Below are 25,242 nucleotides of genomic sequence, written 5' to 3' on the forward strand. Positions count from 1 at the left end.
ACAGAAGACGGCTGATGGGCTACATCAACAAATGCTTGGGGCACTGGAAAGCCTGCCAGAAAGCCTGCGCATAATGAGAAGGGGCATGGAGGAGTCCAGCTCCAACTTGGCACAGGGCTTTGCGCAGAGCTTGGAGCCCATCCTTTCCCACATAGAACGGGTGGTCACCTCCATCAGTGCACCTGTGGAACCCACCATGATGCAGCGTCTGATGACTGATGTCACAGCATCCATTGCAGCACGAACATCTGCCATCCAAGGTCTGACTGCTGCCTTGGAAGCTCAGACTGCTGCTTTCGTGTCTCTGGGGACCACTGTGGAACGGGGCTTCCAGGGCATCACAGCACTCCAGCAATCCGTTCTCCAGCCGATCACCAAGAGTTCTGAGGCACCGCCCTGGGAGAGTGGCAGTGGCGCATTGGCAGTCGGACCTGCTGTCCTCTCTCAGGATGACAGCATTCCTGCTCCCACCCCTGCCACTCCGCCAGTGCCCCTGTTGTTGCCTGTCAGCCGGCCAGGCCAGAATGCTGCAGCCCATGCTGAATCCAGGCCCTTCAGGCCCAGAGCTGCTTGAGGTCATCCTCCAAGGCCATCTGCACGTTCCTCCATTGAAGGCCAGCAGCCTCCCACCACCCATGATCCAGCCACTGGGGAAGCACCTTGTAGGAGCACTAGGAAAGGTAAAGGCACACGAACAACAAGCACTAAGGGAATGCACAAGGGTGAATAGTTCTGTTATGTTTGCATATTTTAATTTTTTAATCCATAAATGAAAGTTTGATTTTGCATTTGGTGGTGGTTCTTATTCATGCAATGAGCTGAGAGGGACACCAATGTGTAATCAGATGGAGGGTGATTTGATTGTCTTGTGGGAGGGGAAAGGTGGGAAAATAGGACTGTTGGTGAGTTGGAGGATGTAGTTCCAATTATTGATAGCGGGCACGGATCAGACGAGCACGCACAGCCCTTGCAGACAAGGCGTGTGGTTCCTTTTGCAACCTTGCGTCTTCCTCCACCTCCTCTTTCGGCTCCACCCCCTCGTCCTGCTCCTCCTCAGCCTCTTCCTCCTCCTGCTCCTCCACCTCTTCCTCCTCAGCCTCCTCCTCCACCTCTGGCTCAAGATCTTCTGCAGTCATTGGTGGCAAAGGCTGGTCCCTCATGATGGCGAGGTTGTGCAGCATGCAGCAGACCACCACAAATCTGCCCACCCACTCAGGGGAGTACTGCAGGGCTCCTCCAGACCAGTCTAGTCAGCGGAAGTGTTGTTTGAGGAGGCCTATGGTGTGCTCCATGATGTTACGGCAACATGGCTCTCATTATAGGCCTGCTGTGCACGTGTGCGTGGATTCCTGACTGGTGTCATGAGCCGTGTCGTGAGGGGATAGCCCTTGTCGCCCAGTAGCCAGCCTTTGACTTGCCGAGTCGGATGAAAGATAGCTGGCATGTTGGACTGCTGCAAAACAAAGGCGTCGTGACTGCTCCCAGGGTAGCAGGCATCGACCTCCAAGATGCGATGTGTGTGGTCGCACACCAGCTGCACGTTGAGGGAGTGGAAGCCCTGTCGATTGACAAAGACAGCCAAGTTGATGTGCGGAGCACACAGGGCAATATGTGTGCAGTCCATGGCACCCTGCACCATGGGGAAGACAGCAATGCGGGCGAACTCCCGTGCTCGCTCGTTCTGATTGTCTCTGTCGAGACGGAAGGTGATGAACCTGTTCCTCATGTGGTACAGTGCGTCTGTGACCTTCCTTATGCAGCAGTGCACTGCATACTGTGAGATGTTGCACATCTCGCCAGCAGGGGCCTGAAATTCTCCTGAGCCGTAGAAATTCAGTGCCACGGTGACTTTCACAGCCGCAGGCAATGCTGTCCTCGCCCTGCTCTGAGCTGTGGCCGGACCAATTGACAGATCTCAGTGACGGCTTCCTTGGTGAACCTCCAGGCGTCGGATGCAATCCTCCTCGGTCATGTTGAGGTAAGGCCCTCAATGGGTGGGGCCTCCTGCTCAGTGCCCTGTGCTTCCTCTTCCTCCATCTCCTCACTGCGTGACCCGCTGGGCGTGGCCTCTCTGCATGCTCCCAGTCATGCTCTGCCCAACGGGAGCCCTAGCAGACCGCTCACGGTTGGCACGAATGTTGTTCCACCAGGGTTGTAACTTTCCGACCCGTCACCTGCCAAAGCACTCTCAAAAGTGGTATAGGAACTCTCAATAAGAATAGGGAGCTTTAAAAAATACTTCCTACTCCTTCAGCAGCCAGAAGCAATAATCCAGCAACTAACCTGCAACACCTGCATGGCCCTTTAAATAGCGCTGGTGGGGGTTCCTTCAGGCAGTGTAAGAAACGTTTAGATGGTCGGGGATAAGACTGTGCGTTGAGTTGAGCGTTAAGGTCCAAAATTGTGTGTATCGCTTTAAATCAGCGTTGCACACTGATTGCAGCCATTTTCTCCCTACTTTACATGCTTCCAGCGTTCGGGATTAGCGCATGCGCTATCTTCTATACCAAGATGGCGTTTGGCGCACATCATGCAGGAAACATGCGTGCGCAACCAAGACGCCATCTTGGATGTTGGAGGGGCCGTGTAGCGCCGAAACACGGCCCAATTTAGCGCCCATAGAATCCTACAGCACAGAAGGAAGCCATTCGGCCTATTATGACTCTACTGACTCTCTGAAAGAGCTATCCAATTAGTCCCACTCCCCAGCTCTTTCCCTATTTACTTGAAAATTCAATTAAGGAAAAATGTTCACTTTATTTTAAGTTTAATTTTAAATGATAGCAGAAGTGATAGGCATTGAGGGAGAGAGCGGGAGAGAGAGAGAGAGAGTGAGTAGGTAACATGAGGGCAGGAACCATTTTACGACAAATTGAGCAGCGGAGTCTGCTGGCCTTCACAGTGCCAGGGAGTTACAGTTAGCAGGTTCGGTTTAGTTTGAAACTCACTAAAAAAGGGTTTTTCTTTGTCAATTTTACCTAGTTGCAAATGGAAGCATAGCAGACAGTTTTATTTTAGCAATTAGGCTCTTTGTGGCTATAAGCATTTGAGAATGCACAAGCAGAACTGGAAGTGACACTGACATTAATAGATAGGTGAAAGCACATACACAATAAACAATGCCGATATTACACTAATGAAGCCAGGAAGCCTTCTTTGTCCCCTTCCCAGAAAAATAATTAGCCCGGACAAATAATTGGAAAACATTTCAATTTACTTAACAAAAGGGACAGCATTTGTCACATGTATCTCTATCCATTAGTGCATTGTCCTGGCAGTTCTTGACACCTGGAACCACACCGTGTAATAATAAAGAATGCATTTGTATGAAATTCCTTCGTCCACTATTTTAACAAAGGAGTTAACACAAAAAAAGTTAATGTACCTGTTCAAATAAGAATTTCATATGAACACATTAATGTGTTACTGAAATCTACGGTTGCCAACTTTGGTTGGATGTGTTCCGGGAGGTTGTATTAAGTGACTTCCTGCAGCTGGCGGAAGTGTGAGAGTTTGGGAGAAAAATTGCTGGGAAAAGCCGGCGGGAGCCAGGCCTTGGGGAACCAGGCCTCGGAGGACCTGATCCGCTAGTCAGCAAGGCTGCGTTCAGTTCCATCGGGCAGAGCTGCATTCCCAACCTGCTGCAGATCGGGGTGGTGGGTGGATGGAGCGTCGGCAGCAGCTCAGTGCTGGAGAACTTTGTCGCCAGGGATTTCTTTCCGCATGGGTCAGGGGTCGTCACTCGGCCCCCGCTCGTCTTGCAGCTTATAGATGCTAGAATGGCACAGGCCGAGTTCTTGCGCTGTAAAGGGACGTGTTGTACACATTCGGGGGCCGAATGGGACCAGCAGTGCCCGGAAAGCAGTGGGCAGATTATTGGAATATCTCCCGGGTTGATTACAGCGGTGACAAGGAGATTAATCTTCAATTCCTGGAGACTCCAAGGCCAACTAGGAGGATTGGCAACACTACTGATCGAAGTTTATAAGATATTAAGGGGAACGGATAGGGTGGATAGAGAGAAACTAGTTCCGCTGGTTGGGGATTTTAGGAGTAGGGGGCACAGTCTAAAAATTAGAGCCAGACCTTTCAGGAGCGAGATTAGAAAACATTTCTACACACAAAGGGTGGTAGAAGTTTGGAACTCTATTAAATCTGAGATAGATAGCTTTTTGGCAACCAAAGGTATTAAGGGATATGGGCCAAAGGCAGGTATATGGAGTTAGATCACAGATCAGCCATGATCTTATCAAATGGCGGAGCAGGCACGAGGAGCTGAATGGCCTACTCCTGTTCCTATGTTCCTACTGATATCACACAGCATAATATCAATCCCCTTATTCACTCGGTCTTCCATAAAACTGTTCTGTTTGGAGATAAATGGTGGGATTTTGCATTGGGCATTAGGGTTACCACCCAGTTTTTCAGATATGAAGTTATTAGATTGGCTACTGGCAGAATATTAAGTGTAGAGCTACAGCCCAGTTAAATAATTCCACCCACCCCTTCCGCAATGCTAATACTTCAGAAATAGATTATTGCTGAAAAGGCAAAATGGGGGTCTGGGAGGGCGAAGGTTGCAGGGTCAGGGGGCAGGACCTGCAGGAATGGACCTTTGGTGGTGCGGGGGCACCACGCTAAGACCCCAGAAACACTGGTGGTAGCCGGTCAGCCTGCAGATTCAAGTGCTGGATCCCACCCTGGAATAACATTCTGGGTGTTAGAGTGGATCCTTATAAAGGGAGCCCCCAACTTAGGCAATGCCTTCTTCCTCCCCTGCCCTCTGGCATCATTGACATTGTAAGGAGCTGGCAGAGGTTCCACTCTTTACAAAGCCCAGTGGGAACTTAATGGTTATAATGGTCTCTATAATGGTCGGAATCCAGGATTGTCTGAATTTTGGCTTGTTTCTATTTTGCTCACTTTAAAATTCATGCCTCTAATTTTGAATATAGGTGAAGGGCGCATCACATTTTTTTGATTCTAATGCAATTTGAATAATGTTAAAGCATTGGAAATTTTGCACACGGCAAGAATTAATCCAATTTTACTTCACCATATACTACTGTCTAGAATTATTATTTTTATCCCCTCTATAACGTCAGTGGCTGCACCTGATTTTCTTAATTCTACTGACGGTTGCAACTGTCACTTTGAAAAGAAAGACTATGGGCTCAATTTTCAAATGGAGCCAGTAAGGGGGTGGGTGAGTCAATTTGAGGTTGGGAAACCCATTATTTTGGGTTTCCTGGATGTCCTTACGATTTTGACGTAAGGACGTCTTTTTTTTTGTCGATTTCCCGTCCAACTGACTGGATGATTGACAGGCTGGTCTCAGTCGAACGGCAGACCAGCCAGGGAGAGGACATCTGCAGGTAAGTCTTTGTTTGCATGGATGGGGGGGACGGAAAGGGGGGGAGCATGGGTAGACACGGGGGCATGGGTGGGCAAGGGACAGATGTGGCCAAGGGGCATAGGTGGGCAAGGGGCATGGGTGGGCATGGGGCTCAGGTGAGCATAGGTGGGCACAGGAGGGCATAGGTGGGCATGGGGGTCCTGAGACATGGGAGGTGGGATCGGGGTCAGTCACGGGGGGGGGGGGGGCAGGATAGGGGGTCATCACGGGGGTCCGCGATCGTTAAAGGGGAAGGTCGGGGGTCAGAGGATCGGGGTTGGGGTTGGAGGATCGGGGTCGGAGGATCGGGGTCGGGGGTTGGAGGATCGGGGTCGGAGGATCGGGGTCGGAGGATCGGGGTCGGGGGTTGGAGGATCGGGGTCGGGGAATCGGGGTCGGAGGATCGGGGTCGGGGGGCAGGGTCTCCAATCGGGGGTGGGGGTCTGCGATTGGGAGGGATCTGCGATCGGTGGGGGGGGGCAGGATCGTGCAGGTAGGTTTGTTGGGCCTGGGGGAAGCACTCCTGCTCCTCCGGGCCCTCAAGCTGTGCCTTTCTAGGCACTTACCTGCATTCTCGGGCCTTCTCGCCTCCTTTCATGGCATACCGGAGTTGAAATGGGGAATTAGTGAAAAATGGAGGCCTGAAGCCTCCTTGAAAGCTTTAAGGCCCAACACGCCTCCTGGGAGCAGGTTGGCGGCCCACCCTCAACCTGCACCTGTGAAAACCAGAAAAGGGCAGGTTAAAGGCTGGTGGGGGGTGGGTCTGAAATGGTGGCAATTTTCAATGCCCTCCCCTCCGCCCCCAAACCACCTGTTTTTTACTTTTAAAATCGAGCCCTATATTTATATAAATATTAACATAAAGGCAAATCAATGGCCCATTAATGTTTGTATCCAAGCTTTGCAGATAAGATCTTGCTGCCATAGCTTAAACTTAGACCATAAGTTTTTTTTATAAATTAGCAGTCATTTAATAAATCTGCTTTCAATAATGTGCATTAATTAATTCTTGAAAGCATCACCCCAGTGTGGAGCCATTTGCCTGTCCCAGTTTGCGTGTAAATAAATCATCACCTTTTCCCATTTCATCTGGATGCCAATTTCACACAGCTTGTTCTGACTGAGGAAGCTGTATATATTACCAGATGGCACGGTAATGGCCTCATAAATGAGTGGCACCTGATTCATTAAAGTTGCTGTTCCCAGTTTACAAGATGCTGAAAATGGAAATCTCACTTCTTTATCATTAATTTATTACAAAATATGTAGACCTACCGGTAAGACTGACACATAGCTACAGGGGTGCAATGTGTGTTTCGGAATAATCTAAAAATGATCTACTTCAAAGCTATTCATAGGTGCCAGCCTTGGCTCGGTGCCAGCACTCTCACTTCCGAGTCAGAAAATCATGAATCCAACTCCAAAGACTTGACACATAGGGCCCGATTTTACCAGGGGTGCGGTTTCTCGGCGGATGGGCTAGCGGGCGCGTGGGTAACGCTCCCGGTGAAATTAGTGGGTTGCCCGCGCGATCGTAGCAGGCAACCCACGAATTGGATTCACTTACCTGCTCCTCCGGGTTCCCCGATGCTGATCTGCGCGTCGGGTGGGCTGCGCATGCGCAGTAAGGTCTGTCAGCTGGAGGCGCTCTATTTAAAGGGGCAGTCCTCCACTGACAGATGCTGCAACCAATAGCAAAGATGACTGCATGGAGCAGCCCAGGGGGAAGGCTGCTCCCAGTTTAATGATGCCTCACCCCAGATATCAATACATGGGGTGAGGAGGAGGGGGAGGACAGAGATCTTCCACCCGGCGGGCGGGAGGAAGCGACCCGCCTCCGCCACCAGGAAGGCCTGGCTCGAGGTGGCAGAGGGGGTCACCTGCGCCACCAACATATCGCCCACCTGCACACAGTGCAGGAGGCGGTCCAATGACCTCAGTAGGTCAGCCAAAGTGAGTACACGTAGTCGTTCCCCTACACTCCGTCTGACACATCACTGCCCCCACCCCACATCTCCTTCGGCACTGCCAACACTACTCTGTCACATCACCCCTCATAACCACTCAAACCCCATCCTCATCTTACCTGCACCTACTCACCACACCAGTACTCACCCGCCACTAACACGCAACCCAATCCTCATACAATCTCATGGCTCTATCCCATACTCACCCTCTCATGCATCTCTCTCACGGCCAGCCTCACTCAACCTGCCACCACCTGTGCTGCAGCCACAGGGCATGCATCACATATGTGCAGTAGGCAGCGTAAGGCAAACGTGTCGTGAGCATGAAGGGGATGCACAAGGGTGTTTGAGGGTTTGTCATGGTTGTTACTTATATTGAATTTCAGAACAACTCACATCACACATTACATTGGCACCACTACTGCCATGTCTTCACGAATCCTGTCCGGTTTGTGCAATAATGCCCGCTCCTGGGTATCACTATGAGGACCCACCACTGATGCCACCCATTGTGTCACTGCAAAGTGGGTGTAGGTATATTTGCAGGGCTCTTCTGCGCAGACGACTGAGAGACATCGGCGATGTCCCCGGTTGCACCCTGGAAGGCTGTGGAGGAGAAGTTCGGGAGGGCAGTGGTGACTTTGACAGCGACAGGTTGGAAGATGGTGCACGGGCCAGCCAGGAGCAGCTCGGCATGAAAGAGGCTGCAGATGTCCACGACTACATGTCGAGTGACTCTGAGCCTCCGTGTGCACTGCTGCTCAGAGAGGTCCAGGAGGCTGAGCCTCGGTCTGTGGACCCTGTGGCGAGGGTAGTGCCCTCTGCGACGCATCTCTCTCTGCGGTAGCCCTCCCTCCTGCTGTGCAGGTGGATGTGTCACAGCACTCTGTTGTGGAGCTCCACGTGTCAGAGGTGGACGGCGTGGCCAGCGAGGCTGGTGATGCTGTTTGCCCTCCGAGGAGGTCATGACTGCAGCTACGGCGGCCCTCATCCGCAAGATGTACATCTGAGGGGGTCCGCAAGGTAGGTACATGTCTCCGGACCCCGGGGTGAGTGTGCAGGTTGGTGACTTTGACCATCAGGAGGAGGGTGGCCGAGGCCAAACTTTGTCCCAAGTGACAGAGTGGCCTCCTGCAATGGCTGAGGGTCTCCCCCCACCACCTGTCAAATGGACCTTTGCAGCTGCCACAAGCTGACAGCTGCAACACGTCCATTCAATCTGGGAGTGTTTCCCCCAATGTGGGAAACAGTCCCATGTTGATCCAAAATCTCACACAGTCCCTTAATCAGGTCAGTTAATGACCTGAAATAGCTAAATAAATACTCTCAAGTGGCATCCCGCTGGCTTTAATTGCCTGCGGGATTCCCACCAGCGGGGGCTGCGCGCGCACGCCGGCGCATCAGCGGGGAACCCGGAAGTGGGCGGGATCGAGGCGGGATCCGGTCGGGCTCCTGCATTTCACGATTTTCGAGGCCCCCCCACCAAGAACGCACCCGATAGCGGGTGCTAAAATCGGGCCCGTAATCTAGGCTGACACTTCAGTGCAGTACTGAGGGAATGCTGCATTGTCAGAGGTGCCCTCTCAGGTGGATGTAAAATATCCCATGGTACCAAGAAGAGCAGGTGTCCTGCCCAATATTTATCCCTCAGCCAAAGCACTAAAACAGATTATCTGGTCATTATCTCATTGCTGTTCGTGAGACCTTGCTGTGTGTAAATTGGCTGCAGCGTTTTCCAAGATTACAACAGTGACTACACTGCAAAAATACTTCATTGACTGTAAAGTGCTTTGGGATGTCCTGAGGTAATGAAAGGTGCTATATAAATGCAAGTCTTTAATTTGAAAACTTGCCTTGAATATGACAGCCAAGTGGCCCTGGTTCTGAAGAAGAATGACAGATAAACAGGTCAATTTGCACTGATATTCTGTTTTTTGGGAGAGTTTTGAAAATAATCAATAAGATTTGTCAATAAAGTTATTATTTGAAACATAATTCAAGGCTATCAATTTATTCCCAGTACCAGAATTGTGCAGCGAACAAGTATTTTAGTTTCAATATCTATATATACAATATCTACTGTATACAATATCTATGGTTAATAACCCCGTGTAAAAGAATAGTTACTGATTCCTATACATGGCATATAGGGATATAAATTTTTTAGGCGCTGCGTGGCCTCTTAAGGTCCCAAAATGGCATCTGGAATGCACGCGCACGATGTGCGCCGGACGCCATCTTGGTAAAGGCGTTAGCGTACATGCAGATAACAAACGTCAGTACCATGTAAAGTAAGGAGACTATGCGTTAGATCAGTGTGCAACGCTGATTTAAAGGGATAGATACCATTTTGGCACTCAACGCATTGACTGAACCACGAACAGCTGAACATGTCGTATACGGCCTGGATGACCACCCCCCCCACCAGCGCTATTTAAAGGGACCATGCTGGATTTACAGGTTAGTTGCTGGATTATTGCTTCTGGCTGCTGATGCATTTGAACCTGTTTTTGGAGGTCTCCTAAACTTGAATACTAGGACTGGGGGACATAGCCTAAAAATTAGAGCCAGGACTTGCAGGAGTGAAGTTAGGAAATGCTTCTACACACAAAGGGTGGTAGAATTTTGGAACGCTCTTCTGCAAATGGTAGTTGATGCTAGCTCAATTATTAATTTTAGATCTGAGATTGATAGATTTTTGTTAACCAAAGGTATTAAGGGATATGGGGCTAAGGGGGGTATATGGAGTTAGGTCACAGGTCCACCATGATCTCATCGAATGGCGGAACAGGCTCGAGTGGCTGAATGCCACTGCCACTTGCTGCTTCCTGTTATGCGCCACCTTCTCCTGCAAGAAAGCGGGATGTGTGTTGGTGACTGTCCTGCAGGATGTTTGGGTGATGTGCCTGTCATGGTTGAATAGTTGCCAGTGTGTGTGACCTGTGAGTTGTGGGTGTGCGGCTTGCAGCAGTGGTAATGCGTGAGGATGAAAGGAAGCATCTGATTGGAAGAGTTGACTACTGATGGAAAGGGTTTGTTTGTATGTGGGTGATAGGGGTTGGAATGCATGGAGTAGTGGGTGCGGCCAGTGGTGCAGTTCGTAGGAGATGCCACTTGACAGTTGACCTCACTCACCTTGACCACTCATGTCAAAGCACTGAACTTCTTCCTGCACTGCATCCATGCTCGTGGTGCTATGCACCTGGCATTGACTTCGTCCTCTACTGCCTCCCTCTGTCCCTTAAGCATATGTCTGGAGGGCCTCTTGCCCCCCTTGCGGATATAGGATGCCCCTCCTTCTGTCCACCTCTTGCACCAAGACCTCTAGTGCATCATCAGAGAACCTTGATGCACACTCTCTCGCAGGCCCGGTACCAACTCAGATTAGCATATTGGTGAGGCCTGGCATGCAGATTGGAGAATGTGGGATTTAGTAGTGCACAACCTTTATCCAATGTTTTAACATAACTCAACAGTTTGTAAACAGAGGGACAGGACATGCATCTGTGTTTTACGTGTGCGATGTCTTATCTCCGTTCAGACTACGTGTGGACCCGTATCTTATATTTTGCAATTAAGAGGTGCAGGCTGCCTTTAAGAGGTGCAGATTGCCTTTAAGAGGTGTGAGGCACTCACGCGATATCGGGCCCCCCCTGCTGGTGAGAATTCATTTAACAGCTAGGCCTTGCTGCCCACGCCGGAATCAGGTAAATGACCAGGCAGCACGAATCTCACGTACTGCCTGCGTCGGAACAAGTGGGCGTGGGTTAATCGCATACCGCGACCCCCGCGCCCGAATTCAGAGGTTATCGAATTTAACCCCCATAGTCTTTACTCTACCTATATAAATATGAGATAATAATCCAGTTGGACTACTGTATTTGTTAAAAAAAATGAAACCGCTCTGTGCTAGCACTCAGCATGAGTTAGTGACAGTCGTAACCATAACAACTCACACTTAATACCTGCCACTGAAGTTTCTGTGGCATCGGTAGCATAAACAAATCATGCTCGTGCTACTCATTGTAACAGACAAGCAACCTCAGGTCCTCAGCATCTGCAAGCATTGTACCTGTAACTATGACAACTGTACGATTATTTCAGAGTAGCATGCTCTCCGTAAGACCAAATGCCTCCAACTTGACCAAAATTCCACAACTAAGAGCTGAGTATTTTAAGTTTTTAACAAAATAGTCTGAAACTGGAACACATATCAATAAAATACTGTACTGGAAGTTTAATATTATTTTCTTCAAATTTGTGGAGACCTTTATAGGTTGTCTGCAACTTCACTGCATGTAGGTATGTAGGTTCCTTCACTCACAGAATACCCATAATACATATTTATAGTCTGCAGCATCCTTCACGTCTCTTATTCTGATCAGATGCTACATTTATGTTCTTCAAACTCATTTGTTTTTACACTATAAATAAGCACATTGAGTCATGAATAACCCAGTATATTTTGTAAGATGTTCTTATTAAAATACTCAAGTGTGAACTTTGGTTTTATTTTCACTTGGTTCACCTGTATTCTTCAGTCATACTCATGCCATGCACAGAATATTCCACTAGACACAGAGCTTTGGGCCCTAGTTTTGTAATACCAATCATAAAGATACTTTAGATATGTTTGTTGCAATAACCATGTATAGTTAGAACTGATTACTTCCATTTTCAGCTCCATTAAGTTTTAAGTCACTTCTGGTAGAATGACAAGCAATCCAATTGGATCTTGGTTGTGAAATTTATGTTGGCTTGTTTATATATAAAAAAATTACGAGCAACATTCTTCTCAAACAAAGAATTTTTAAAAAAGACTGTGCTTTCTCTTTCAAAAGTGAGGGGAGTTGTCATAATTCCTTTGAATTAGGTTAACTAGCAAGGTTAAAGTGCATTTACCAGTCCTGCATTATTCATGTATCAAATGTGTCTTTGTATGTCTAAAGCATTCATATCATTTACCCTGTTGGATTGTTGTATGTTAAGTGTCCAGTACAATTTGGTTGTAGTGCTCATTGGTTGTAGTAGCAATGCAGGTGTAATATTCAAAAGTGAAATGACAAGACCATTTTCCATTGAACGCCATTTGCAGTGCTCGTTACAAGCTAGATATACCACTTAAAATTGGAGCCTGCAGCACTGAAAAGCCTTATCTTATGCACCAGAAGGTAAAATGGCCTGGGCCTCACCGACGAAATTCATGGGGGATTCACGCCTGTTCTGCCACCCACCCACCCACGCCAGGTTAAAATTCCGGCTGATGTTCCATCTCTTGGTACAGCACAATTTGGTTATTGTAAAATTATCTTGAAATTTTGATTTTTTCAATTACGGGCAGTTCATTTATAATTTTTGCTAAAGTAACTGCTGAATTGTATTTAGTTTCTGTGTTCATATCCTAAAGGTAGGAAGTGTCCCTCTCAAACATATGCCACTTTGGATACTGTTGGAGGAGATGGCTTATCAGGAGAAAGCAACAAGAGCCAAGTTCGAGGCACCACGGGTGGCTCTGCTGCACAGGAGGGGAGGAATAAGAGTGGCAGGGCTATAGTGTTAGGGGAACAGATAGATGTTTCTGCGGCCGCAAATGTGACTCCAGGATGGTATGTTGCCTCCCTGGTGCTAGGGTCAAGGATGCAGGACATTCTGGAGGGGGAGGGTGAACAGCCAGTAGTCGTGGTCCATATCCGTACCAACAGCATAGGTAAAAAAAAGGGATGAGGTCCTGCAAGGTGAATTTAAGGAGTTAGGAGATAAATTAAAAAGCAGGACCTCAAAGGTAGTGATCTCAGGATTACTACCAGTGCCACGTGCTAGTGAGTATAGGAACAGGAGAATAGACCAGATGAATGTATGGCTGCAGGGATGGTGTAGGAGGGAGGGATTTAGATCCTGGGACATTGGGACCAGTTCTGGGGAAGGTGGGGCCTGTACAAGCGGGACAGGTTACACTCGAGCAGAACCAGGACCAATGTCCTCGCGGGGGTGTTTGCTAATGCTGTTGGGGAAGGTTTAAACTAGAATGGCAGGGGGATCGGAACCTGAGCAGGGAGACAGAGGAGGGGGAAACAAGGATAGAAATAAAAGACAGAAAGGGAAGAAGCAATAGTGGAAGGCAGAGAAAACAAGGGCAAAAAACAAATAGGGCCATAGTGTAAAATAAAACTAAGATGACTAGCAATCTTAAAAAGACAAGTCAAAAGGCATTGTGTCTTAATGCGCGGAGCATTCACAATAAGGTAGATGAATTAACAGCGCAGATAGATATTAACGGGTATGATATAGTTGCGATTACGGAGACATGGCTGCAGGGTGACCAAGGATGGGAACTGAACATCCAGGGGTATTCAATATTTAAGAAGGACACGCAAAAAGGGATCGGAGGTTGGGTAGCATTGTTAGTAAAGGAGGAAATCAATGCAATAGAGAGGAAGAATATTGGCTCGGAAAATCACAATGTGGAATCTGTATGGGTAGAGCTAAGAAACACCAAGGGGCAGAAAACGTTGGTGGGGATTGTCTATAGGCCCCCAAACAGTAGTGGAGATGCAGGGGAGGGCATTAAACAGGAAATTAGAGATGCATGCAAGAAGGGTACAACTATAATCATGGGTGACTTTAATTTACATATAGATTGGTCAAACCAAATTAGCAATAATACTCTGGGGGAGGAATTCCTGGAGTGCGTACGTGATGGATTTCTAGACCAATATGTTGAGGAACCAACTAGAGAACAGGCGATCCTAGACTGGGTATTGTGCAATGAGAACGGATTAATTAACAATCTTGTTGTGCGGGGCCCTTTAGGGAAGAGCGACCATAACATGATAGAATTCCTCATTAAGATGGAGAGTGAAGTAGTTGAATCCGAAACTAGGGACCTGAATCTAAATAAAGGAAATTACGAAAGTATGAGGTACGAGTTGGCTATGACAGATTGGGGAACTTTATGAAAAGGGATGACAGTGGATAGGCAATGGCTAATATTTAAAGAACGTGTGGAGGAATTACAACAATTATTCATTCCTGTCTGGTGCAAAAATAAAACAGGCAAGGTGGCTCAACCATGGCTTACAAAAGAAATTAGTGATAGTATTAGATCCAAAGAGGAGACATATAAAATTGCCAGAAAAAGCGGTAAGCCTGAGGCTTACCGCTTTTTCTGGCAATTTTATATGTCTCCTCTTTGGATCTAATACTATCACTAATTTCTTTTGTAAGCCACGGTTGAGCAGTTTAGAATTCAGCAAAGGAGAACAAAGAGATTGATTAAGAGGGGAAAAATAGAGTATGAGAGTAAACTAGCAGGGAACATAAAAACTGATTGTAGAAGCTTCTATAAATATGCCAAGAGAAAAAGATTAGTGAAGACAAATGTAGGTCCCTTACAGTCAGAAATGGGGGAAATTATAATGGGGAACAAAGAAATTACAAAACAATTAAACACATACTTTGGTTCTGTCTTCACAAAGGAGGACACAAATAACCTGCCAGAAATGTTAGGGAACAAAGGGTCTAGTGAGAGGGAGGATCTGAAGGAAATCAGTATTATTAAAAAAAAGTGCTAGGGAAATTAATGGGGCTGAAGGCTAACAAATACCCAGGGCCTGATAATCGGTGTGAGGACAACACAGTGTGCTGAGAGTTCGGTACGTGTGGGAGTTTGGTAAAGTGGGGGAAGGAGGTGCTGCTTTGCCTTGCTTTTCCTGCAGAGCGGTAGTGGACCTGAGAGCGGTGAGCGGCGGGAGAGAGCGAGACCAGAGCGGGGATAAAAACAGCGCGGAGAGAGCGAGAGTCCAGTCGGTGAGCGGCGGTAAAGAGCGAGACCAGAGCGGAGATATAAACAGCGCGGAGAGAGCGAGAGTCCAGTCGGTGAGCGGCGGGAGAGAGCGAGACCAGAGCGGGGATAAAAACAGCGCGGAGAGAGCGAGAGTCCAGTCGGTGAGCGGCGGTAAAGAGCGAGACCAGAGCGGAGATATAAACAGCGCGGAGAGAGCGAGAGTCCAGTCGGTGAGCGGCGGGAGAGAGCGAGACCAGAGCGGGGATATAAACAGCGCGGAGAGAGCGAGACCAGAGCGGGGATATAAACAGCGCGGAGAGAGCGAGACCAGAGCGGGGATATAAACAGCGCGGAGAGAGCGAGACCAGAGCGGAGATATAAACAGCGCGGAGAGAGCGAGACCAGAGCTTACTCTGAGAGCGAGACTCTGAGACCAGCGGCAGAGTTCGGGGTGACGTCACCAGTCAGAAAGTGACGCGGCACAGGGGAGGCAGCTGATTGGTGAGTAGGTTCAGGTGAGTATTTCTACCATTTTACTGTAAGTAAAGTAATAAGAAAGGGAAGATCTGCAGGTTTTATAGCAGATAGTGTTTTTTTTTTAGTGAACCTAGGTCCCTAGTATAGTTAACATTTTCTAATTTCAACGTAATTTAAAAGGGGTAACTAAGCTAAGGCAAGTCATGGCAGCAGACCTCGCACCCGTGATATGCTCCTCCTGCAAGATGTGGGAAGTCATGGACACTACCAGTGTCCCTGCCGACCATGTGTGCGGGAAGTGTGTCCACCTGCAGCTACTGACCGATCGTATCTCGGAGCTGGAGCTGCGGGTGGACTCACTGTGGAGCATCCGCGATGCAGAGAAACTCGTGGATAGCACGTTTAGCGAGTTGGTCACACCGCAGGTAAAGGGTATACAGGCAGGAAGTGAATGGGTGACCAACAGGAAGAGTAAGAGATGCAGGCAGGTAGTGCAGGGGTCCCCTGTGGCCATCCCCCTCTCAAACAGATATGCCACTTTGGATGCTGTTGGGGGGGATGACTTATCAGGGGAAGGCAGCAGCAGCCAACTTCCTGGCACCACGGGTAGCTCTGCTGCACAGGCTGGGAGGAAAAAGAGTGGCAGAGCTATAGTGATAGGGGACTCAATTGTAAGGGGAATAGACAGGCGTTTCTGCGGCCGCAACCGAGACTCCAGGATGGTGTGTTGCCTCCCTGGTGCAAGGATCAAGGATGTCTCGGAGCGGCTACAGAACATTTTGGAGGGGGAGGGCGAACAGCCAGCTGTCGTGGTGCACATAGGCACCAACGATATAGGTAAAAAAGGGGATGAGGTCCTAAAAGCAGAATATAGGGAGTTAGGAGGTAAATTAAAAAATAGGACCTCAAAGGTAGTAATCTCAGGATTGCTGCCAGTGCCACGTGCTAGTCAGAGTAGAAATAGGAGGATATTTCAAATGAATACGTGGCTAGAGGAATGGTGCAAGGGGGAGGGATTCAAATTCCTGGGACACTGGAAACGGTTCTGGGGGAGGTGGGACCAGTACAAACCGGATGGTCTGCACCTGGGCAGGGCCAGGACCGCTGTCCTAGGAGGAGTGTTTGCTAGTGCTGTTGGGGAGGGTTTAAACTAAAGTGGCAGGGGGTTGGGAACCTGAGCAGGGAGAGAGAGGAAAGTGTAACAGGAAGGGACAGAAGGTATGGAGTAATAGGTAAAGTGTTAAAAAAGGAAAAAGCAGGAACTAAGCGTCACAAAACAGATTTGAAAGTTCTTTATCTGAATGCACGTAGCATTCGTAATAAAATGGACGAGTTAACGGCACAAATAACTACTTATGGGTATGATCTTGTGGCCATTACAGAAACATGGCTGCAGGGTGACAACGACTGGGAATTAAATATGCCAGGGTATTTAACAATCAGGAAGGACAGGCAGGAAGGAAGGGGAGGTGGGGTGGCTATGTTAATAAAGGAAGGAATCACTGTAATACAGAGAAATGATATTGGGACAAAGCATCAAGATAATGAAACAGTTTGGGTGGAGATAAGGAATAATAAGGGAAAAAAAACATTAGTGGGCGTAGTATATAGGCCTCCTAATAGTTGCAACTCTGCTGGAAGAAGTATTAATCAGGAGATAGTCGGGGCATGTAATAAGGGAACAGCCATAATTATGGGGGATTTTAATTATCATATTAACTGGACAAATCAAATTGGGCAGAGCAGCCTTGAGGACGAGTTCATTGAGTGCATCAGGGATGGATTTCTTGAGCAGTATGTAACTGATCCTACAAGGGGGCAGGCAACCTTGGACCTGGTCCTGTGTAATGAGTCAGGATTAATTAATAATGTCCTAGTTAAGGATCCCCTTGGAACGAGCGACCACAACATGGTTGAATTCCATATCCAATTAGAGGGTGAGAAGGTTGATTCTCAAACAAGCGTACTGAGCTTGAATAAAGGAGACTATGATGGTATGAGAGCGGAATTGATTAAAGTGGACTGGGAAAATAGATTAAAGGGTAAGACGGTACATGAGCAGTGGTGTTCATTTAGGGAGTTATTTTACAACTTTCAAAATAAATATATTCCACTGAGGAAAAAAGGGTGTAAAAGAAATGACAGCCATCCGTGGCTAAGTAAAGAAATCAAGGATAGTATCCGACTAAAAACAAGGACATATAAGGTAGCCAAACTTAGTGGGAGGATAGAAGATTGGGAATTCTTCAAAAGACAGCAAAAAGTAACTAAAGGATTGATTAAGAAAGGGAAGTTAGATTATGAAAAGAAATTAGCAAAAAATATAAAAACAGATAGCAAGAGTTTCTATAGTTATATAAAAAGAAAAAGGGTGGCTAAGGCAAACATAGGTCCCTTAGAGGATGAGACCGGGAAATTAATGGTGGGAAACATGGAGATGGCAAAAATGCTGAACAAATATTTTGTTTCAGTCTTTACAGTAGAGGACACTAAGAATATCCCAACACTGGACAAACAGGGGACTCTCGGGGGGGGGAGGAGCTAAATACGATTAAAATCACTCAGGAGATGGTACTCAGTAAAATAATGGGACTCAAGGCGGATAAATCCCCTGGACCTGATGGCTTCCATCCTAGGGTCTTGAGGGAAGTGGCAGTAGGGATTGTGGATGCTTTGGTGATAGTTTTCCAAAATTCCCTGGACTCAGGAGAGGTCCCGGCAGATTGGAAAACTGCTAATGTAACACCGTTATTTAAAAAGGGTAGTAGGCAGAAGGCTGGAAATTATAGGCCAGTTAGCTTAACATCTGTGGTGGGTAAAATTTTGGAGTCTATTATTAAGGAGACAGTAACGGAACATTTAGATAAGCATAATTTAATAGGACAAAGTCAGCATGGCTTTATGAAGGGGAAGTCATGTCTGACAAATTTGCTTGAGTTCTTCGAGGATATAACGTATAGGGTGGATAAAGGGGAACCAGTGGACATAGTGTATTTAGACTTCCAGAAGGCATTCGACAAGGTGCCACATAAAAGATTATTACTTAAGATAAAAAATCACGGGATTGGGGGTAATATTCTGGCATGGGTGGAGGATTGGTTATCGAACAGGAAGCAGAGAGTTGGGATAAATGGTTCATTTTCGGACTGGCAACCAGTAACCAGTGGTGTTCCACAGGGGTCGGTGCTGGGTCCCCAACTCTTTACAATCTATATTAACGATTTGGAGGAGGGGACCGAGTGCAACATATCAAAATTTGCAGATGATACAAAGATGGGAGGGAAAGTAGAGAGTGAGGAGGACATAAAAAACCTGCAAGGGGATATAGACAGGCTGGGTGAGTGGGCGGAGATTTGGCAGATGCAATATAATATTGGAAAATGTGAGGTTATGCACTTTGGCAGGAAAAATCAGAGAGCAAGTTATTTTCTTAATGGCGAGAGACTGGAAAGTACTGCAGTACAAAGGGATCTGGGGGTCCTAGTGCAAGAAAATCAAAAAGTTGGTATGCAGGTGCAGCAGGTGATCAAGAAAGCCAACGGAATGTTGGCTTTTATTGCTAGGGGGATAGAATATAAAAACAAGGAGGTATTGCTGCAGTTATATAAGGTATTGGTGAGACCGCACCTGGAATACTGCATACAGTTTTGGTCTCCATACTTAAGAAAAGACATACTTGCTCTCGAGGCAGTACAAAGAAGGTTCACTCGGTTAATCCCGGGGATGAGGGGGCGGACATATGAGGAGAGGTTGAGTAGATTGGGACTCTACTCATTGGAGTTCAGAAGAATGAGAGGCGATCTTATTGAAACATATAAGATTGTGAAGGGTCTTGATCGGGTGGATGCAGTAAGGATGTTCCCAAAGATGGGTGAAACTAGAACTAGGGGGCATAATCTTAGAATAAGGGGCTGCTCTTTCAAAACTGAGATGAGGAGAAACTTCTTCACTCAGAGGGTGGTAGGTCTGTGGAATTTGCTGCCCCAGGAAGCTGTGGAAGCTACATCATTAGATAAATTTAAAACAGAAATAGACAGTTTCCTAGAAGTAAAGGGAATTAGGGGTTATGGGGAGCGGGCAGGAAATTGGACATGAAGCTGAGTTCGGATCGGTCAATGCCCTGTGGGTGGCGGAGAGGGCCCAGGGGCTATGTGGCCGGGTCCTGCTCCGACTTCTTGTGTTCTTTAGATTTGTGGTTGGGATCAGATCAGCCATGATCTTATTGAATGGCGGAGCAGGCTCGAGGGGCCGATTGGCCTACTCCTGCTCCAATTTCTTATGTTCTTATGTTCTTATCCCAGAGTACTAAAGGAAGTGGCCCTGGAAATAGTGGATGCATTGGTGATCATCTTCCAAAATTCTATAGACTCTGGAACTGTTCCTACAGATTGGAGGGTGGCAAATGTAACCCCACTATTTAAAAAAGGAGGGAGAGAAAAAACAGGGAATTACAGACCATTTAGCCTAACATCAGTAGTGGGGAAAATGCTAGAGTCTATTATAAAGGATGTGATAACAGAACACTTGGAAGGCATTAATGGAATTGGACAAATCAGCATGGGTTTATGAAAGGGAAATCATGCTTAACAAATCTACTGGAGTTTTTTGAGGATGTAACTAGTAGAATAGATAGGGGAGAACCAGTGGTTGTGGCGTACTTGGATTTTCAGAAGGCTTTTGATAAGGTCCCACACAAGAGGTTAGTGTGCAAAATTAAAGCACATGGGATTGGGGGGAATATACTGGCATGGATTGAGAATTGGTTGACAGACAGGAAACAGAGAGTCGGAATAAACGAGTCTTTTTCCGGGTGGCAGGCAGTGACTAGTGGGGTACCACAGGGATCAGTGCTTGGGCCCCAGCTATTCACAATATATATCAACGATTTGGATGAGGGAACTGAATGTAACATTTCCAAGTTTGCAGACGACACAAAGCTGGGGTGGAATGTGAGCTGTGAGGAGGATGCAAAGAGGCTCCAATGTGATTTAGACAAGTTGGGTGAGTGGGCGAGAACATGGCAGATGCAGTATAACGTGGATAAATGTGAGGTTATCCACTTTGGTTGTAAAAACAGAAAGGCAGATTATTATCTGAATGGTGATAGATTGGGAAAAGGGGAGGTGCAACGAGACCTGGGTGTCCTTGTACACCAGTCGCTGAAAGCGAGCATTCAGGTGCAGCTAGCAGTTAGGAAGGCGAATGGTATGTTGGCTTTCATTGCAAGAGGATTTGAGTACAGGAGCAGGGATGTCTTACTGCAGTTATACAGGGCCTTGGTGAGACCACATCTGGAGTATTGTGTGCAGTTTTGGTCTCCTTATCTGAGGAAGAATGTCCTTGCCATGGAGGGAGTGCAACAAAGGTTTACCAGACTGATTCCTGGGATGGCAGGACTGATGTATGAGGAGAAATTGGGTCGACTAGGCCTATATTCACTCGAGTTTAGAAGAATGAGAGGTGATCTAATTGAAACATATAAAATTCTAACAGGACTGGACAGACTAGATGCAGGGAGGATGTTCCTGATGGCTGGGGAGTCCAGAACCAGGGGTCACAGTCTCAGGATACGGGGTATGTCATTTAGAACCGAGATGAGGAGAAATTTCTTCACTCAGAGGGTGGTGAATCTGTGGAATTCTCTACCACAGAAGGCAGTGGAGGCCAAGTCATTAGATATATTCAAGAAGGAGATAGATACATTTCTTAATGCTGAAGGGATCAAGGGATATGGGGAAAAAGTGGGAACAGGATACTGAGTTAGACGATCAGCCATGATCATTTTGAATGGTGGAGCAGGCCCGAAGGGCCGAATGGCCTACTCTTGCTCCTAATTTCTATGATTCTATGTTTCCACTAAAAAAAAGTAGAAATAAAGGTTAAAGTCTCAGGTATGTGCCAATGAAAGGGTTAATCTGAAAAGCCACTCTGGAATATTCACTGCAGAGTCTCCATATTAATATCGTCACACTGAAGAACTTGATCATAGAGACTGATACCACAATGCAGTACTGAGGAAATGCTGTATTGTTGCAGGTTCTATTCTTATCGATGTGGCTTTAAACCAAGGCCCCAAACTCCTGTTGCAGTTGTTCAGGTTAAAGATTCCATGGCATTATTTGAAGAGCAGGGAGTTCATCTAGCACCCTGGCCAACATTCTTCTCTTAACCAACACCACCAATAATAAATTAACTGGGACATTCATTAGTTTGTGAGAGCTTGCTGTGCACAAAATTGCTGCCATATGTAACAACAGTGACTGCATTTCAAAGTACTCCACAGCATGTGGTGCCTTGTGATGTTTTGGAGCGATGTGATAGTGTGCTCTGTAAATGCAAGTCTTTCTTTCTCACTCATGCTTGCTCCAGGTGGCACTACACCGAGTGAAAAGACATTAAAGCTAAAAGCCTAGATTCAACAAAAAGACATAATCAATTCTACACAATTTTACATAAGTAAAACATTGATGAATGGCCTTTCACCATATCCTATAATTATGGCACACCAAAGCTTTAATCCATTTTTCAGTAACAAGGCAACTATTTGAACATTATATACCATTACTGTAATTGGAAAATCTAGCCTCAGAAGATACGTTTCTCCCATGAAAAAGATAATGAGAAAAAATAAAACAGTATAATAAGTACTTTGAAAGACAGGTGACTCATTAACAATCCCTTTGACTGGGGATGAATGTAAAATGATTAATGGCTGAATTACCCATTTTAAAATGAATTTATCAGATTGGCATAACTCACAGCTGGAGCACCTGGATCAAAGACCTTTTTTTACTGCCAAAACCAAAGCATCTTGCCCCAGTCAAAGATTGGCCCCATCTAATCTCTGCACATATTTTTAGGGCTGTAAGCCCAATTTTCAGAAGTTACAAGTTATCCCTTAAACGTGTACATACCTCAGTGACAGAATTTCACAGAATAGTTCTTTCCTTACATTAACCTGAGAGCTGATGGGCCACAGAAAACCATCACTTGCCTATATAAATTACATGATAACCGTGCACTGCCACATTTTCCCTGTTGCATCATTTTCATGCTAAAGTCATTACACAAAAGATGAAACGCAACATTTTAAATCAAAGGACTTAAAGGGCGCGGAATCAGCGGCAGAGTGGAGCAATTAAACAGCGCGAGATCATTAGCAGAGCGGAGCACTTAAAAAGAGCAGGATCAGTGGCAGAATGAAGCACATAAAGGGTGTGGGATCAGTGGCAGCAAAACAAATGCAGGGATAAATCTGAAAAAGTTCTGAATCTGAAAAAGTGACGTCAGAACAGAAGGAGGAGCGGCAGAGCCCGAGGAATTACAGCCAAGTGTTTACTTTAATATAAAATTGAGCTGTGTTTAATTTATTACATAATTAAGATAAGTATTTAATTTATTATCATCATTTAACCTGGAATCCAATTATCAACTTTAAATAAATAAGTAAATAAATAATTAAACAATCAAAATAATTAATTTATTAATTAATTTAAAATCAAGCTAAATCCATCTACTAAATATAACCTGGATCGCAAGTGATTCTATTAGCTCTAGAAATAAATTACTGCTAACAATAAATAAATAAAGATTGGAAATGTCAGCACAGGCAGTGCGTCAAGACTGCAGGACGTGGGGGTTTGTGGATAGCGAGACTGACCAGGATTGCCACATCTGCAAGAAATGTCTCTGCCTTGAGTCATTGAGCTGGAATGCAAGTTAGAGACCCTCTGACACATAAGGAGGGGAAGAAATTTCTGGATAGTTTACTCCAGAGTATAGTCACACCTCAGAAGAAAGCACAGATGCAGGAAGGGGAGAGTATGACTGTCATTCAGCAGGGTAGGGGGAACCTAGGGAAGGCAGAGAAGGAGGTCTTGCAGACACTGGTCCTATCCAACAAGTACAAAGTACTTGCTACCTGTGAGGTTGGGCTGCCCTTTTGCACAGAGGTGTGGAGAGAGCTGTGTTGATATCCGTCCCAGTTCATCCCAAATAGTTTGGTAACACAGGAAGCTGTGCTCTACGGGCTGTTCCTCGGGACGCACACAAAGACAGATATCACCTGCGGCTGGAAGACCATCAACTCGGTGAAGGAGGCCCTTTGTTAGGCCCGAAACATGCTAGTCTTCCAGCTGAAGGAGCTGTCCATGACCGAGTGTTGCCGACTGGCACACTCCAAGGTCTAGGAGTACGTGTTTGGGACGCACTGAGGCGAGGTGCGACCTACACAAAGGCTCTATGGGGAAAGGCCACTGTGTAAGGCCACCCCACCTTGTATTGTACACCATGAGTCATAAGAAATACTGTGTTTGAATTGTAATAATGAGATCACTTTGTTTACGAACTGTAGTGTTTTGGTTTGAATTGTACTGGTTTTGAATTGTGATATTTACATTGAACTGTGTGTACCTTTAAATTCTATGAAATAAAATATATTTTGAAATTTAAAAAAAGTGAGGATAAGGATGGAGGCTGCAGGGAGGATGGCCAGAATGCTAACCATGGCACTGTGGAGCAGGAGGCAGTCCAATGGGGGAAGGAGCAGAATAGAAAAGTTGTACTGATAAGATATTTGATAATTAGGGGGATAGACAACGTCCTCTGCAGTCGCGTCCGAGAGTCCAGAAGGGTGTGTTGCCTACCTGGTGAAAGGGGAAAGTACATCTCATAGCAACAGGAAAGTAACTTGGAAAGGGAAAGGGAAGATCCAGTTATCGTGGTCCATGTCAGGACAGGCAGGAGGTCCTGCTAAGGGAATACCAGAAGCTAGGAACTGAATTAAAAAGCAGGACCTCACGGATGGTAATATGATGATTACTATCCATGCTACGTGCTAATTGGCACAGAGATAGACAGATCAGGAAGGTGAATGTGTGGCTGAAAGACTGGTGTGGGAAGGAGGGTTCCATTTCATGGGATACTGTCACCAGTACTGGGACAGGAAGGAGCTGTACTGCTAGGATAAGCTCCACCTGAACTGGAATGGGACCAGAATCCTAGTGGAAAGGATAAATTGGGCTGTGGATTTGACTTTAAACCAGTAAGAAGGGGGATGGGGGGAGGATTCTGGCAGAAATAACATTAGCCTGAAGATAAAAGAAACAGGAGATGAGAGGAAAGGTCAGACCAAAGTAAGGAATAAGGGTAACATAATCGGTCAAGGAACAAATACAGTTATAGAACGTAAGTATAAAATGACGGATAAAAATAAAATGAGAGGAACGGTTAATATAAACAAATTAAATTGCCTGTACAGCAATGTGTACAGTATCCGTAACAAAATGGGGGAACTGGAGGCAATAATTCATAGCGTGGAGCCAGATATAGTAGGGATAACTGTAACATGGATACATAAAGAACAGGACTGACAGTTAAATATTGTAGGATATAATGTATTTAGAAAGGATAGGGAAGGAAGAAGGGGGTGGAGTAGCTGTACTAATTAAAGACAACTTAATAGCAGTAGAAAAAAGGGACATAACTCGCATTAAGAAACAGAATCCATATGAAATGAGTTAAAGGATAAGAAGGGATTGATCACACTAATATGGGTATTTCACAGACCACCTAATAGTGGAAGGAAAGTGCAGGAAGAAATATGTAAGCAAATCTATGAA

The sequence above is a fragment of the Heptranchias perlo genome, chromosome 3 (genome assembly GCF_035084215.1).
Source record: "Heptranchias perlo isolate sHepPer1 chromosome 3, sHepPer1.hap1, whole genome shotgun sequence".
NCBI lineage: Eukaryota > Metazoa > Chordata > Chondrichthyes > Hexanchiformes > Hexanchidae > Heptranchias > Heptranchias perlo.